At 38.9% G+C, this 17,083-nt stretch overlaps 1 long non-coding RNA gene across 1 annotated transcript in view; it reads right to left on the bottom strand.

Moving 5' to 3' along the window:
* Positions 1-1,438: 1,438 nt before the first annotated feature.
* Positions 1,439-17,083, bottom strand: part of LOC126299134 (uncharacterized) — a 98,286-nt gene continuing 82,641 nt past the window's right edge. The window contains exons 2-3 of the long non-coding RNA XR_007552728.1: positions 8,600-8,682; positions 1,439-1,493 (exon numbers count right to left, since the gene is read on the bottom strand). This is a non-coding gene — a long non-coding RNA (uncharacterized LOC126299134). The remainder of the gene's footprint in view (positions 1,494-8,599; positions 8,683-17,083) is intronic.

Raw genomic sequence — 17,083 nt, 5'->3', positions numbered from 1 at the left:
AATGGAGCACCCCCCACCTCCATATATGTAAACAGACCGGTTGTGTTCTTTGTACCCCATCTTCTCCCCTTTCTAACCATGATGACGTAGTATTTAAAACATTTGTGACAATGGTGCCACTCGAAAGTCACACTATTCCCTTGAAAGTCAAAGATGTTCATTATTTTCTAACAAAAATGGTGTCAAGCTATATCATTTGTGTACAGACCAACTACATACCTTATAATCCACCCCTCCCCATCTCTTTCCATCGTGATATTAAAATTACAAGTTTATGGAAATAGATGAGCTGTGTGTTTTACATCCCATGCCCTCTCTACTATATGCTAAACTTATAACAGTAAATGCTAAATAGTATAAGGTAAATACTAAACAGTAAATGGTAAATGCTTAACCATAAATGATAAGCAGCAAAGATAAATGCTACATGGTAAACATTTAATGGTAAAGGCTAAACCATAAACGCTAAATTATTAACAGTAAAGGCTAAATAGTAAATGGTAAACACTACATAGTAGATGCTAATAGCTAAACACTAAATGCTAAAGAGTAAATGCAAAACCATAAACAGCAAATGCTAAACACTAAACAGTAAACACTAAATGGTAAGTAGTAAACGCTAAATGAGTAAAAGTAAACACTAAATTCTTAATGGTAAATGGTAAATGCTAAATGCAAAATGGTAGATTCTTAATAGTAAATGGGAAACGCTACATTCTAATCTGTAAATGATAAATAGTAAAAACTAAACACTTAATGGTAAAGGCTAAACACTAAATTCTACACAGGAAATGCTAAATGATCATAGTAAACGCTAAATACTAAATGGTAAATACTGAAAAGGAAATAGTAAACATCAAATTCTAAGCACTATATGGTAATTGTTAAACAGTAGACACTAAACACTATCTCAAAATTCAAGTATTATTACAGATTTCTACAAAAATTTATGATGTATGAAAAGTGGTAGCAATGTAATTTATGTCTGTGAAAGTCAATGATGATTGTGTACATAAATATACCTTTGGCATAACATTAGAAAATGAACCCAAGGGCAAAAAGTTCTGTATCATTTACATACACACTTATTTCTATATTTTCTACACTGAAAATTCTGTACACCGTTTTTTTTCTAGTAATCGTTTCTTGCATCACACACACACACACACACACACACACACACACACAACTGTATCAGAATTAATATAATTTTAATACATTACTGAGGAATAAAAGAAAAAAAACAATATATAAAAACTTTATTATATAAAAATGTTTACAGTTAGCTGTTACATTTTATATTGTGAAAAAGTACAAACTTAATGCACTTCATACATAATCGTACACACTTTTTACAACACTGTCTCTTCCAAACCGTAGTCTCTTGCAATCTGAGCAGATATTTAAAACAATTGCATCAGACAACCGAGATTTCACGGCTTTATCTGCATTAATGAAATTCAAACGGCGCTAAGCAGCATTTTGTGAGGAAGCTGTGAACATTATAAATAACATATCTTTAATGTAGCAAACGACCAGCTTTTTACACTGGAACTGAAGCAGTTATGTGTAATAGACATACTTGTACCTATGAATTACATAAAATACAACATAGTGTTATGTGTCGTTGGATTTGTTAATTTTGAATGTGGCAAAGGATAACGTTGTGACTGTCATCTCAAGCCCAGGGTGGTAAACAGACATTCCACATAGCTATTCATTCTGGCCCTATCTCAAAGTAATCAAAAATGCTACTGTGACATCCCAAAAATACATAAATTGAAATTAATGACAAGTTTGGGATTTAACCTAAAAGGATAAAGCAATCTCTCCCTTTTCCATTACATTTATTTTACCAAAGCTCTCAAGAGTCAAGTTATAATCAATAAGCAAAGTTTAATTACGTCTTCTCTCACTAAATCAAGTAATATTTAAAGATTGAATACGCAGTTAATCAAACTATATCTCTATATGTGAAAATGTTATCAATTGAAACAAGTATATCTTTGGCAGTGAAAATTACACCTACGTCATAACTGTACAATTAACTAAGTTGGGAGAGGATGACTTTATCTAATCTATCCACATGTACTCATTGGAGGGTAGGTTAGTAATTAGCTCTTGAATTTCGCTAATCAAAGCGTACGCATCTTAACGTATGCAACTCTCACAAAATTGGACTCAACATTTAATATCGCCAAAAGCGCTTCGTACATTACCAAATGGCAACTGCGGCGACGTTGCCTCCATGCTGGATCTGAAGTCGCTAATTCCCTACTCTGGCCTTGACTGAAAGTAATCAGTCTCAAACGCTATGCGTTTTGTGGATTGTTCAATCTTCCTTAATCGTAATTAATGGCAGTTGCACACTCGCTCTGGATTGAAGCGAAATGCACAAAATTTAGCCAGAAAAGATTCCCGCAGGAACTATCGCTTTACGTTTGTCGCTACGATAAGTGAAGTGCATCGCCCTCACTTTGCAAATGTAAAGTAGTCAGAGTCGAGCCTTTACCACACGCAGGTGTGTGGCCCGCCGCTAGAAGCGAGTGCCTGCTCTCTCTGTCTTTGTGTCTTAACTGAGTTCTCAAAGTACTTTTATATGACGTTATCATCCCCACCATGATTCTACTACGTCACACGTCTGGCTTCAGCCGACCGCTCCCAAGTTATTGTACTTGCCCGGGTCTCAACTCATTAATGTACTCTGACCACTTACTTGCGTCTCGGCCGTGTTTATTCTGATAGGTATTACATTGATTTTGCCTTAATTCTTTCTGCAGTGCACCTGGGCTTTATTTGTTAAATCTATTTGAGTCAACATCTACATGATTACTCTGCAATTCACTTTTAAGTGCTTGGCAGAGGGTTCATCGAACCACAATCACACTATGTCTCTACCATTCCACTCCCGAACAGCGCGTGGGAAAAACGAACACCTAAACCGTTCTGTTCGAGCTCTGATATCCCTTATTTTATTTTGATGATCATTCCTACCTATGTAGGTTGGGCTCAACAAAATGTTTTCGCATTCGGAAGAGAAAGTTGGTGACTGAAATTTCGAAAATTGATCTCGCCGCGACGAAAGACGCCTTTGCTTTAATGACTTTGGCTCGCCTTCCCCACAATATTATCTATGAGGTCTTTCCAACTGAAGTGGTTCGTAATTTTAACACCCAGGTACTTAGTTGAATTGACAGCCTTGAGAATTCCAACGGATTTCTTTTGGAACTCATGTGGATCACCTCACACTTTTCGTTATTTAGCGTCAACTGCCAATTGCCACACCATACAGAAATCTCTTCTAAATTGCTCTGCAACTGATACTGGTTTTCGGATGACCTTACTAGATGGTAAATTACAGCATCATCTGCGAACAACCTAAGAGAGCTGCTCAGATTGTCATCCAGGTCATTTATATAGATCAGGAACAGCAGAAGTCCCAGGACGCTTCCCTGGGGAACACCTGATATCGCTGCAGTTTTACTCGACGATTTGCCGTCTATTACTACGAACTGCGACCTTCCTGACAGGAAATCACGAATCCAGTCGCACAACTGAGACGATACCCCATAGGCCCGCAGCTTGATTAGAAGTCCCTTGTGAGGAACGGTGTCAGAAGCTTTCCGGAAATACCAAAACAGGGAATCAACCTGAGATCCCCCGTCGATAGCGGCCATTACTTCGTGCGAATAAAGAGCTAGCTGCGTTGCACAAGAACGATGTTTTCTGAAGCGATGCTGATTACGTATCAATAGATCATTCCCTTCGAGGTGATTGATAATGTTTGAATACAGTATATGCTCCAAAACCCTACTGCAAACCGACGTCAATGAGATAGGTCGGTAGTTCGATGGATTACTCCTACTACCCTTCTTAAACACTGGTGCGACCTGCTCAATTTTCCAATCTTGTACGTACAGATCTATCGGTGAGCGAGCGGTTGTATATGATTGCTAAGTAGGGAGCTATTGTATCAGAGTAATCTGAAAGGAACCTAATTGGTATACAATCTGGACCTGAAGACTTGCCCGTATCAAGCGATTTGAGTTGCTTCGCAACCCCTAAGGTATCTACTTCTAAGAAACTCATGCTAGCAGATGTTCGTGTTTCAAATTCTGGAATATTCCATTCGTCTTCCCTGGTGAAGGAATTTCGGAAAACTGCGTTCAATAACTACGCTTTAGCGGCACAGTCGTCGGTAGAAGTACCATCGCCACTGCACAGCGAAGGTATTGACTGCGTCTTGCCGCTTGTGTACTTTACATACGACCAGAATTTCTTCGGATTTTCTACCAAATTTCGAGACAATGTTTCGTTGTGGAACCTATTAAAGGCATCTCGCATTGAAGTCCATGCCAAATTTCGCGTGTCTGTAAATTTTAGCCAATCTTCGGGATTTCGCGTTCTTCTGAACTTCGCATGCTTTTTCCGTTGCCTCTGCAACAGCGTTCGGATCTGTTTTGTGTACCACGGGGGATTCGTTCCATCTCTTACCAATTTAGGAGGTATGAATCTCTCAATTGCTGTTGCTACTATATCTTTGAATTTGAGCCACATCTCGTCTACATTTTCATAGTCAGTTCGGAAGGAATGGAGATTGTCTTTTAGGAAGGCTTCTAGTGACACTTTATCCGCTTTTTTAAATAAAATTATTTTGCGTTTGTTTCTGATGGATTTGGAAGAAACGGTATTGAACCTAGCTACAACGACCTTGTGATCACTAATCCCCGTAGCAGTCATGATGCTCTCTATTAGCTCTGGATTGTTTGTGGCTAAGAGGTCAAGTGTGTTTTCGCAACCATTTACAATTAGCGTGGGTTCGTGGACTAACTGCTCGAAATAATTTTCGGAGAAAGCATTTAGGACAATCTCGGAAGATGTTTTCTGCCTACCACCGGTTTTTAACAAGTATTTTTGGCAACATATCGAGGGAAGGTTGAAGTCCCCACCAACTATAACCGTATGAGTGGGGTATTTATTTGTTACGAGACTCAAATTTTCTCTGAACTGTTCCGCAACTATATCATCGGAGCCTGGGAGTCGACAGAAGGAGCCAATTATTAATTTAGTTCGGCTGTTAAGTATAACCTCCACCCATACCAATTCGCACTGAGTATCTACTTCGACTTCACTACAAGATAAACCACTACTGACAGACACAAACACTCCACCACCAATTCTGCCTAATCTATCTTTCCTGAACACCGTCTGAGACTTTGTAAAAATTTCTGCAGAACTTATTTCAGGCTTTAGCCAGCTTTCTGTACCTATAACGATATCAGCTTCTGTGCTTTCTATTAGCGCTTGAAGCTCAGGGACTTTTCCAGCGCAACTACAACAATTTACAACCATAATTCCGACTGTTCCTTGATCCAAGCACGTCCTGTATTTGCCATGCACCCTTTGAGATTGCAGCCCACCCTGTACTTTCCCGAGGCCTTCTAACTTAAAAGCCGCCCAGTCCACGCCACACAGCCTCCGCTACCCGTGTAGCCGCCAGCTGAGTGTAGTGAACTCCTGACCTATTCAGCGGAACCCGAAACCCCACCACCCTATGACGCAAGTCAAGGAATCTGCAGCCAACGCGGTCGCAAAACCGCCTGAGCCTCTGATTCAGACCCTCCATCAGGCTCTGCACCAAAGGTCCGCAGTTGGTTCTGTCAACGGTGCTGCAGATGGTGAGCTCTGCCTTCATCTCGTAAGCAAGACCGGCAGCCTTCACCAAATCAGATAGTCGCTGGAATCCAGAGAGAATTTCCTCAGATCCAAAGCGACACACGTCATTAGTGCTGACATGTGCCACCACCTGCAGCTGGCTGCACCCTGCCATATCATTAGCCACCTGCCCTGTCCATCTACAAGCTGCGTTCACTTTGTTATATTACTCATGCCTCTGTCGTTAAAAGGGTAAATCGTTAAATATTCCATACATGAGATGACTAATTATTTCCTGTTGTCAATAATATGGTTATTTGCTGGCGATTTTATTCGGTATCGTCGTTATGCAGTTTATGTAAGGCCCTTACTATAGTGCTGGGAATCACTAAAGCACCCTCACTGAAGCGATTATATTGTTCAGCCCTTGACTTCTGTAAAAGACATATGATACTGCAGTGCCTGTGTTATTCAGAAGTATGAGGCAATGTTCCTCTGGGCATGCAGACATGTATGAAGGAACAAGTTCTGTGGTGACTATAGCCATTATGAAATGAATCAGATGTATTTGCAGCTGCCAGTATGGACAACCACCTGCTGTATAATGGAATGACGACAATGAACGTTTGTGCCACATTGGGACTCGAACCCAGATTTCCCACTGATTGCGAGTGGTCGCCTTACCATTAGGTTATCCAAGCACGACTCATCGCCACACCCAAACATGCATCTCTGAAGGAATATTGCATCATACTTCTGAATAACACAGGCACTGAAATGTCGCATTTATCCACCTACACAAGGCAAAGGACTTTTGAGTAAAATGTCTCACCTGTACGGGAATACACATAATGAATGTATGAGTGCAGGTTATAGACAGATGGTTGACGAAATATCGATGTTTAATTCTGGCTGTGAGTCGTGCTCAGGTAGCCTAATGGTAAGGTGACTGTTCATGCCATGTGGTAAATCCTGGTTTGAGTCCAAGTCCAGCACAAATTTTCATTGTCTTCATTCTTAAGTACAGCTGATGGTTTTCCATTTTCGCAACTCCGAATATATTTCATGTGTTGTCTAAAAACCTTGAAATTACAAATAGGTGGGGTTCAACACTTCGAAATAAAACGATAGTCTTGTTGTAGAGCTCTAATATTACTATCTCTTATTCTTCCACAGTGTAATACTTTGTACATAGAAACAGACATTTTCTTATACACAAACAACTACATACCATTAATTTCTAAATTTTCAGTTTCTGTGCTATCCTCTCTTCTATACTATATTATGCACACTTTACTGTTGTTGAGGAAGTCAAGTTTGGCAGGACTGAGGGTCAGGAAACTTAATGGTAGATATACCTTGCATTCCATTCGATGAACCAGTACCATTGCTCCAAATCTGGTGATGCTTCGTTTTGCGATCAGTGTAACCTAATGCCCGCTGCTTTCGAATCCAGCAAGGAAACTAGCTACTCCACCTTTTTACTTGTGTCGAAATGTGCTGGTGATTTGTTCGAGACCATCTTGCAGTCATGAATGTCATCATCCTCAACTTCTGTGCCGTAAGCTCCATCTTCCTGATCACAATCCTCTTCCTCTTCTCCACCTTCTCCTTTCATAATACACACTGCTACGGTCGCAGGTTCGAATCCTGCCTCGGGCATGGATGTGTGTGATGTCCTTAGGTTAGTTAGGTTTAAGTAGTTCTAAGTTCTAGGGGACTAATGACCACAGCAGTTGAGTCCCATAGTGCTCAGAGCCATTTTTTTTCATAATACATTGTTTTTAATGTCTTCATCAGTCTCCGTTCAGCACAGCTGCCCCAATCTCTGAGAAGTGGGTTGAAGTGCAAGTTTATTAAATTGCATATTCTTCTTACCCTCTGACAATAACTTGCGAGATTTTTTAAGTACAGCTGGAACTGCGTTCTCGCCCATGCTATGTGTGTCATCATCTCCCAAAAATGATCCAACAGTTTTATCTGATGCAGCCTCAACTATTTGTAACCTCTGTTGAAGTTTACTTGTCTGTAGGCGAAATAGCTTTGTTTATGAGGACTGTTAGCCTTGACAATTTTACCATGATTTCGAAGATCTTTGCTGTCTAATTTTTTCAGGAGGTTTAATTTCAAACAATAGATTATATAATCGTATTTTTCCCAGGTAGCTTACATTGCAAATAATTAAATCATTCCCACTGACATCTACCAGTGAATCACCAGTTATCCACACCCTTGATGTTGCTTCACACCTTTAGCTGTATACAGTCTCACACATTTTGTCTGTTTGTTCACCGACGATGACAGCAGTTCACCTTCTGCCTCTTCTTCACCACTGTGTTTATCTTCTTCTACTTTCACAAATACAATTTTTAACATCTTTATATGTCTTCTTTCAGAATAATTGTTTCAGTCTCTAAGAAGCACGTGTGATAGGAAGTTGAAATGCACACTTGATCTTGAACCATATCTTCCTCTCCTCTCCCAAACAAGTTGTTTTTAGGAATAGCAGGATTATGGTCAGAAACGAAAAATAATATCTCATTAATATCGCTGTTAAGTAATGATAAGCGATTATTCAATTATCGTTAGTTTACATTTTTATGCACCGAGTCTGATGGGAAGTTGAAGTGCTAGCATCCTCTTCTATGAAAAAACTTAGTGAGAGATTTTTGCATCCAACTTGGATTAGGATCTGACACTCAGAGCAATAACTCATTAATATCTCCTTCAAGTAATGCTAAGGGGATACATAAATATCCTTATTCAATATTTTTACTCACTCTATCTAGTGGGAAGTTGAATTGCTTGCACCCTCTACTCTTCCTCTGTAAAAATGTAGCCAAATTTTTTTGCATCCAGCGTTAGGTACATCTTCTTTGTGTAGTTTCTCATGCTACCTTCACAATAAATCACAAGAAAATTAAACAAATTGCCCATACATTACCTTTTTATACATGACTGAAGCCTGCGTCAATGAGCATGTGCAGGCGTTGTCATGGTGTTGACTAAGCAAGATGAGACCTGTTCCTGCAAGGCAAAACAAGAGCAAACAAGTTGAGACTTAATAACTCGAGAGACTGTAGTTTGTTATCTCATTCAAATACTCATTACCAAGAGGGAGAAGAAATTTACTGCATTGTATAAATGAGAGAGATGAGTCTGAGGCAGATGTGTAAATAAAGCAGGTAACTTTTTGATATTGTATGCAGTAGCAAATTGCATCAAATTACCTTAACTATATCAAATCCCCCCCTCAAACAGTGTCAAATTACCTCAAAACTATTTCAATTTGCATCAAAAGTCTATGAAACTAAACCTCACACTGTATTAAGTTGCCCCAAAAATACGTCAACTTGCCCCCCAAAAATGTATGAAATTACTGCTGAGTCTGTTTCAACTTGCCCGAAAAGTGTATCAAATGATGCCTAAAACTGTATCAGTTTTCCAGAGAACTGTATCAAATCAACCCTCAAACTTTATCAACTTGCCAAAAAAGTGTATCTACTTGCCCCTCAGACCTCATCAATTTGCCCAAAATATGTATAAACTTGCCCCAAAATTATACTAAATTTCCTATCAAACTGCTGCATCTAGCCCCAAATGTGTATTAGTTAAGTATTAAATTGCCCTTCAAACTGTATCAATTTGCTCCAAATGTGTATCAACTCGCCCCAAAAGTGGATCAACTTCCCCATCTAACTGTATCTACTAGCCCCAAAAACGTATCAGCGAGACCCAAAAGGGTATCAGATTGGCCCCTCAAACTGTACCAAACTGTCCCAAAATTTCTGTCATGTCTTTGCATTTGCCCATATTACGATCAAACCAAGTTATGGAATGCTGTGCAACCAAGTTCCACGCCTCCCTGACTCAGAAGAATCTTAGGAGATACCAGGAATCCAATCCATATTCTTTAACACAAAAGCAGTGACGCTAACCATGATGGGTGGAACATGTAATTCTCACCATAAAATGGTTAAGGCTTCTTTGGACAACATTTGCCTGTGTAAAATTTGCTTCCAAGATGAAAAGGGCGTGCCATTCTTTCTACACAGACACATCGCTGTTTCTATTAACTTTTTACTTTCCCTTTCTTAAACGACTGAATGTATCAGAATCATATTTTAGCTACAGTAACAGCATATCTGTCATAATAAATTCACTATCAACGAAGAGTTTTGACATATAAAATGGAAAGTTAACATAAACATTTTTGTAAATTCTTAACTGTGAAAAATAAATCACTATTTTAGAAAGAATGTAATTACTTTTCTTTTTCACAGTGGAATATTTAGGGGTAGTACACTAGCTCTTAACAATACTGCTGAACCTAAAGTTCTTGCCAATAGTGTCAATAAGCAAGTAGTGAGTATGTTAACGAGGAATACACATATTTATTTACAGAAATATTTAACCTGAAACTTACAAAAGTGTGTGACATCTCACATAAAACACAACATTATTTTTGCTCTGATTTTCATAGTGGTCTTGCGTTTTATGATAAGCATACAATGTAAGTAATACAGACAATTTAGATGCTGAAATATTTAATTTGAAGCTTCATTGTGCTTGTAAAGTGTGAGAAGTCTCACAATAAATGGTAAATGATTCTATTTACTTTCGAGATTCTTTGGAAATGTCATATCTTTCACTGTTACCATCTTTGGTCATCTCTCATGAGTGTGTTTATAAACAGTCCATGTCATTTTTATTGGATTTTTGTGTAGTATTTCTTCAGGCTTTCCTTGTAATATGTTGACATGTTGATTAGGACATCTGACATTTCTTTGCATCATTCTCGCACCATTCTCAGGGAGGACCTGAAGAAGACAGTGAACTACAACGTCGAAATACTGTGCAAGAATGTTACAAACAACTGGCAGAAGTCTCAATCATTCAAGATGTTTGTGTAGTCGATTACATTTTTGTTTTCATGAACCATAGTTTCCTAAATGATTTAGCAGAAGTTTGTTTCTAACACTTCTCATCGATTGTATTTTTTTCTTGTAAAGCATTATCTTTGTTTCCCCTCCTAAACTGACGATGAAAGAAAAAGTGTTAGGTAATGACAGAAGAAAAAATAGTCAGAGTGAGTACTCATAACATATTTAGATAGTGTTGCAACATAAACATTACATTTTCTGATGCATTTTAGAATATTGTAGCATTTTTTACAAGTATTATACACGATGTATAATAATTTACTTCAGCCTTACATCATTTGCCTTGTACTTAACCTGAACTATGTCCCAATCATTTTTCAATAATTGTTACTGATTGTATTTTTCTTGGCTTTCCCCTCTCCTGACATATTTTAGTTTGCAATCAAGACAACTATGTGTGGAAATTAACTTGATGTAAACACATTTGATAATCCATATAAAGATAGATGTGTGTGGAAAATAATTTGATGTAAATAAACATCACACTTATTGCACGGACAATAAACTTTACATACTTATATAATGTTGCAATGTAAACATTATATTTTCTGATAGATTTTAGAATACTGTGATATTTCTGATAATCATTATAGCTGAGATAAAATAATTAATTAGAGCCTTACAACGTTCTTCTTGTGTATAACAAGTAGGTGCACAATCACTTGTAAAAGTTGTTATCTATTATATTTCTCTAGTGATACATTATCTTCACTCTTTCAAACACCCTAACACATAATTTAGGGCTCTAAATTATGTTTTGTAGATGGAACATAACTTGACAAAAAATAACACTGAGGTAATCGATGGAAACATCGTCGTTCTTGCGTTGCCGTCGTATTTTGCAAACATTTTAAAACATTATGATACCATACGTGTGGAAAATAATTTATTTAAGTCTTTGTTGTGTCTTAATCGAAGTATGGTACATGTATCGAATTTTGATTGTTTTTATGAGTACAGACACTTGTTGATTACAGTGACAAAAATTCGTCGTAGAGATAGAACTTCTGTCGATTCTTAACACTTTCACTACTACAGGTGTGTTTTTAGCATTCTCTACTGAGAGCATCTATGTTGTCACTGTACTGCTTGATAATGCTGCTATTGGTGCTGGGAGATGGCACTCTAGCCACTGTGAAATACTTATCATACAATTTTATGAAAAATATTTTCTAAAAAATTGATGTTTCCACATCTCACAATTTGATATCTTCAGTCGCTAAAGGCCTTAATTTCTTTTCGTTATTCCGTTGTTCATCACAGTTACTGTGCTGCATCAAATTAAGTAAAGCATTGCACGAAAGAGTTTTCAAAGGTAAAAACGCACTGCAGAAAAATTGCATACAGTAGACTGTAGCTCATACTTTTCTTTGTATGAAATGCAGATAAGATATCGAAGTTTTATTTAAAACTGAGAGAAGAATGATACTTTATTTTGGTCTCGGCTTATTGGTATTTATATCCAGCAGATGAATATGTGCATTACATACAATTCTATCCCTGCACATCGGGAATGATGTAGTCTTAACAATCGTCATATTTCGTAAAAGGTTTAAGATGTAAGATTTTATAAGCAAATGTTGATATTTAATTATTTATTGTGAATATGTTATATACTCATTCCAATATTACATAGCAAATGATATGTAGCTTCGAATGAAATTTACTTATGTAATTGGTAAGATAGATAACAAACTATTTTTTGGAAGTCAGTAATGCAAACATAGTTAAGTTCATTTTCGATATTTTATGCAATTCAGATAACTTGACATATTTTTTCGTAGAAAAAATGTTTGTGATACCTTTCAGCACAGCCCAGATGGGGTTACTTTGCAATAGTAATACTAGGCTCTGATTGGATGTTAGGGGAGGAAGAGAGCGAGAGAGAGAGAGAGAGAGAGAGAGAGAGAGAGAGAGAGAGAGAGATCATAGCCCAGATTGGGTTACATTGAAATCAGATCTTGTGTATTAATACTAGGCACCAGAGAGAAAGATGGAATGGAACTCCATGCAATATGTGTGTGTGTGTGTGTGTGTGTGTGTGGTATTTCACACATATGGTGTATATCTTTGACCATACAGTCATTTTAGTATCTTCTCAGAGGTATATGTGTGTATGAAATTATAAAATTTGACATTATTTTTACGTCAGAGGTGAATGTCTTTTGGGAATAATGAGTAACATTGACTGTAATCTGAGGGTTACATGATTTTTACTGCGTATTTAGCACTATTTTGAGTACTGCAGTGTCTGGTTAGAGATAGAGAAGTGTATGCCAGAAATTATGTAAGTAGGGGTACAAGGCCAGCATCAGCTCGTTTTATTAGTGCAAGTTGCCTACATAAGGCACAAACACACAGTCAGTGGCAAACCTATTGTTCACTTCTGATTGACACGTCCTTAATCTTTTGTTCTGCTAAGAGGATTAAGACCGCGTAGTGATAATCCACCCTTTTGATTGACAGGTCCATAACCGATTGTTGCCTCACCTGTCCACCTCCCCCAACCTCTCAGGAAACTTCCAACCCTCCCCCCTCCCCCTTGCTGATACAGATACACCTTCAGGCCCAAGCTGTTGGAATAGCCCCCAATCACTCCCTCAATTTCATTGGCTACTTAATTAAATGGATGATTTATTATTTAACCACTCCCCCTCTGATAAACACCCAAACATTACCCTCCTCTCCCCCATCCCTACCTGAAATTGGCGGGTCTGTGATGGAGAGGAAGGATCTTATGACAGGACATTCAATTACATAGCAGAGGCTACATTGATTATTTATAAGAAATTCATTTTATTGTCATCCCCACATTGAAGAGATGTAATTAAATCGATCGTTTTTTATCCTGATTATGTAAGGCAACATGTAATTACGCTGTTAAAAATCTTTCAGTTGTGAAGCGCGTACAGTCCACCATCTCTTGTCCACTGGCCTGCACTGCAAATGCAGCTTGCTTGGGATTCTGAAAAGCACAGCCCTGCCACATGCCTATCCAAGAGTGTCTGGTAGGGCCCCATGACTGTCAGACCAGATGTCATGTTAATCTCAAACAAATGCACCAGAGACACGTGCCCCTGTGGAATACTGGCACATGTGAGAACTCTGTCCGAGGAAAATTCCTGATTGATAATGGATTCCACCATGGACTATAAGCTGCTGTCTGTGATGGAGTGGAAGGATCTCACGACCAGAAATTCAATTACATTGCATAGTTTAATTATAAAATTTAATTTGCAGGGGCTGGATCTCACTTTTATCTCTGTGGAAAAAGTTCACAACCACCACCTACATGTCCTAATTATGTAATTACACTGTTGCAGATTGAAGCTGTCATCTTAGTGGAAAACATTCTTCTCTGTACTCACCTTGACATGTGGGGCTCGACAGAGCTGGTGCACAGTGCCACCAACAGATGAAGTACAAACCCCCTAACTCTCAACATCTCCTAGAAAAAATTAATGGGAAAAATACTCACTCTGTGCAGGAGAAGATGGATCTCATGACACAAAATTCAAATGAAAGTCACTAATATATTGATACATATCCTTTATTTAATCAGTTTGTGGGATATGTGGTTCCCCCACTTCGGTAGATATGACGAATGCACCCCACACCCTTGCTCTCCATGATACAATAACTGTAATCACAAGGGAATTGAATGAAGTGCAGTGTAGTAGCCACCGTTTGGGTTCTCCTGTTTGTGTGTCTATCGTCAGGGCACCACCATGAAGGTCAAAACAGTCCAATGTCCTAATTACAGATCATGTTACTAAATACCACCACCATGGGCCAGATATTAGCGTCCTTTAATCTCGCAGCTCCAAACAAAACATCAAGTGACAATATTCTATTGATTGGCAAATTCCATACTCGCTTACTGTCTTTGTCACTCTCAAGAAGCCACACCCTGCTTGACCGTGTGAACCAACGTCTGCAAACAAAAAGATGGATGTCTTCCTCTCTCCTCAGAATACTTTATTCCTATTGGCTAATGGTGGAGACAAATGGATAGCTGACGCAATTTCGATATAAAAATTAGAGTGAGATAATCCATATGTATCGCTTAAAACACTCACTTCCACCTTACAACGATCCTTCTTCATAATAACACATATTTTCAACTTTTGGTTTCACACACAAACATTATGCATATCAAGTAATGAAATTTACGTCACAAATAGGTGGTACACTACATATAACTGACGTCTTAAATGTGCCCTTCTCCACCACAATGCTCCCATTAAACGTATCAGATGGAAAAAGTCCTACCAATCAAACAAAATAGCAATTGCAAGGCATGCGCTGTCTGCCATATACAGCACAGCCATCGCCTGCACCGGCTGGGAGTGAGACTCACGCCCGAATGCATGCGTGCACACAATAAAACAAGCGGAAACAATAAATTGATCAATCGAGAATTTGACGTCGCGATTGGGTTTTTAAAAGTACTATAAGCTTCCTAAATGGATTCTCTACATTACATTCAGAAGGTTCTGCCGCATGATAAGTTCTACTGGATGATAGACTAGAGACAACAGCATATACCACTGCAAGATGGAGTCCACTGCGATGTACGGAGCAGACCTAGAAATGACACACTTAAATCATGATCCAGTCTGTACCAGTAAGCTGTCATGGCTAGATGTCGGAGATAGCTGAAAACACTCGCACACTCCTGTCCCACGGTCGAAACACAGTGCTGCGGCCACATGTACACTGCCAGTGCTGCATAAAGAGATCGGTGAAAATTACCGCCACGGGTGCAGTCGCAGTAGTGGACACACATGTATGCCAGAGTGCACCACCCTCCTCTATGGAGAGCATCCGGGGAGAATTGGAGTGTAGGAGTTCAGATGCTATGAATACCTCCAGCACCAACATCAATCATTTTGAACCTTTCTCATAGACACGTTTGCTTCTGTCACACTCACCTGGCACACTGGTCACTTCGCCAGCCTCCGCTGCCATGGGCAAGATGAAACAGGTAGACATATTCCTTTTACACATCGAAGGCTGAGCTAATCCATTATTTCGGGTTGCCAACTCCACGTGACCGCCCTTGCAGGCAGCCACAGTGCACCTCGAAACAAGCATCTGCAGCTTGAACAAACAGTGTAGTTCTAAACAATTCCCCTCGACATAGAACCATCAGTTTAAAAGAATCTGCTTTACCCACCGTGAGGCATCCATGTTGTTGACTGTACACCTCGAATTTCTCTGGTTTATCGGAGCTAATTTCGAAGACTTAAGAAATAGGGCAATACACACGTTTTCACGTCACTAAAGTATCGTTAATTGTGAAAATCCTGTATGAGACTATGGCATAGGTTATATTCCCATTAAGTATTCTTATATCAGAGAGAAAAACATTTTTTCTTATCTATTATGTCATGCATCAGAGGAATAGAATATTAAACTCATTTTTGGCTCATGATGGAGTGTTTAGGTCTACCACTGTCAGAGGATGCCTCCTCACTTTCGAACTCTCTCTTAAGGTAATCAAATGTCTCGCCACATACGAATCGTCTTTAGACAACAGCGCTGAGAAATTGTAAATATAAGTTTTATACTGTGTATCACTTTATAAACTCGGTAACACATCTGATTTTATTACGATGTTTATCACTCCCTGTATAGGTGGACGACTGCAATATCGTTAAAAGCTATAGCAGCAACGAAAAAAAATCAAGTGAAGAATCATACCCATGGTGCCCTAGCCATCGCCTAAACCCGCAAGGCAGCATGTCAGTGACGTCTAATTGATAGGCTAATTAATTAAACTGCTCCTGGGAGTCACCTCGCATGGCGAGTAATTTTTCCTCTTTCAGTAGTCGGACTACACTCACCAGGCAATTCAAATGGGAATCGCTGGAGGGAAGTAGATGTTCTTATCTACATCTACATCTACATGACTACCCTGCAATTCACATTTAAGTGCTTGGCAGAAGGTTCATCGAACCACAATCATACTGTCTCTCTACTATTCCACTCCCTAACAGCGCGCGGGAAAAATGAACACCTAAACCTTTCTGATCGAGCTCTGATTTCTCTTATTTTATTTTGATGGTCATTCCTACCTATATAGGTTGGGCTCAACAAAATATTTTCGCATTCGGAAGAGAAAGTTGGTGACTGAAATTTCGTAAAAAGATCTCGCCGTGACGAAAAACGTCTTTGCTGTAATGACTTCCAACCCAATTCGCGTATCATATCTGCCACACTCTCTCCCCTATTACGTGATAATACAAAACGAGCTGCCCTTTTTTGCACCCTTTCGATGTCCTCCTTCAATCCCACCTGGTAAGGATCCCACACCGCGCAGCAATATTCTAACAGAGGACGAACGAGTGTAGTGTAAGCTGTCTCTTTAGTGGACTTGTTGCATCTGAAGCTGACCACAGAAGGATTCTACCACCAGCAACATACATTACACAGAAGGATCTTGCTATTAAAAACATATTGATATTGACTATGTTACCATA

The sequence above is a fragment of the Schistocerca gregaria genome, chromosome X, assembly GCF_023897955.1.
Source record: "Schistocerca gregaria isolate iqSchGreg1 chromosome X, iqSchGreg1.2, whole genome shotgun sequence".
NCBI lineage: Eukaryota > Metazoa > Arthropoda > Insecta > Orthoptera > Acrididae > Schistocerca > Schistocerca gregaria.
Note: the sequence above shows the minus strand (reverse complement) of the source record. Positions and strands in the feature narration are given on the sequence as shown.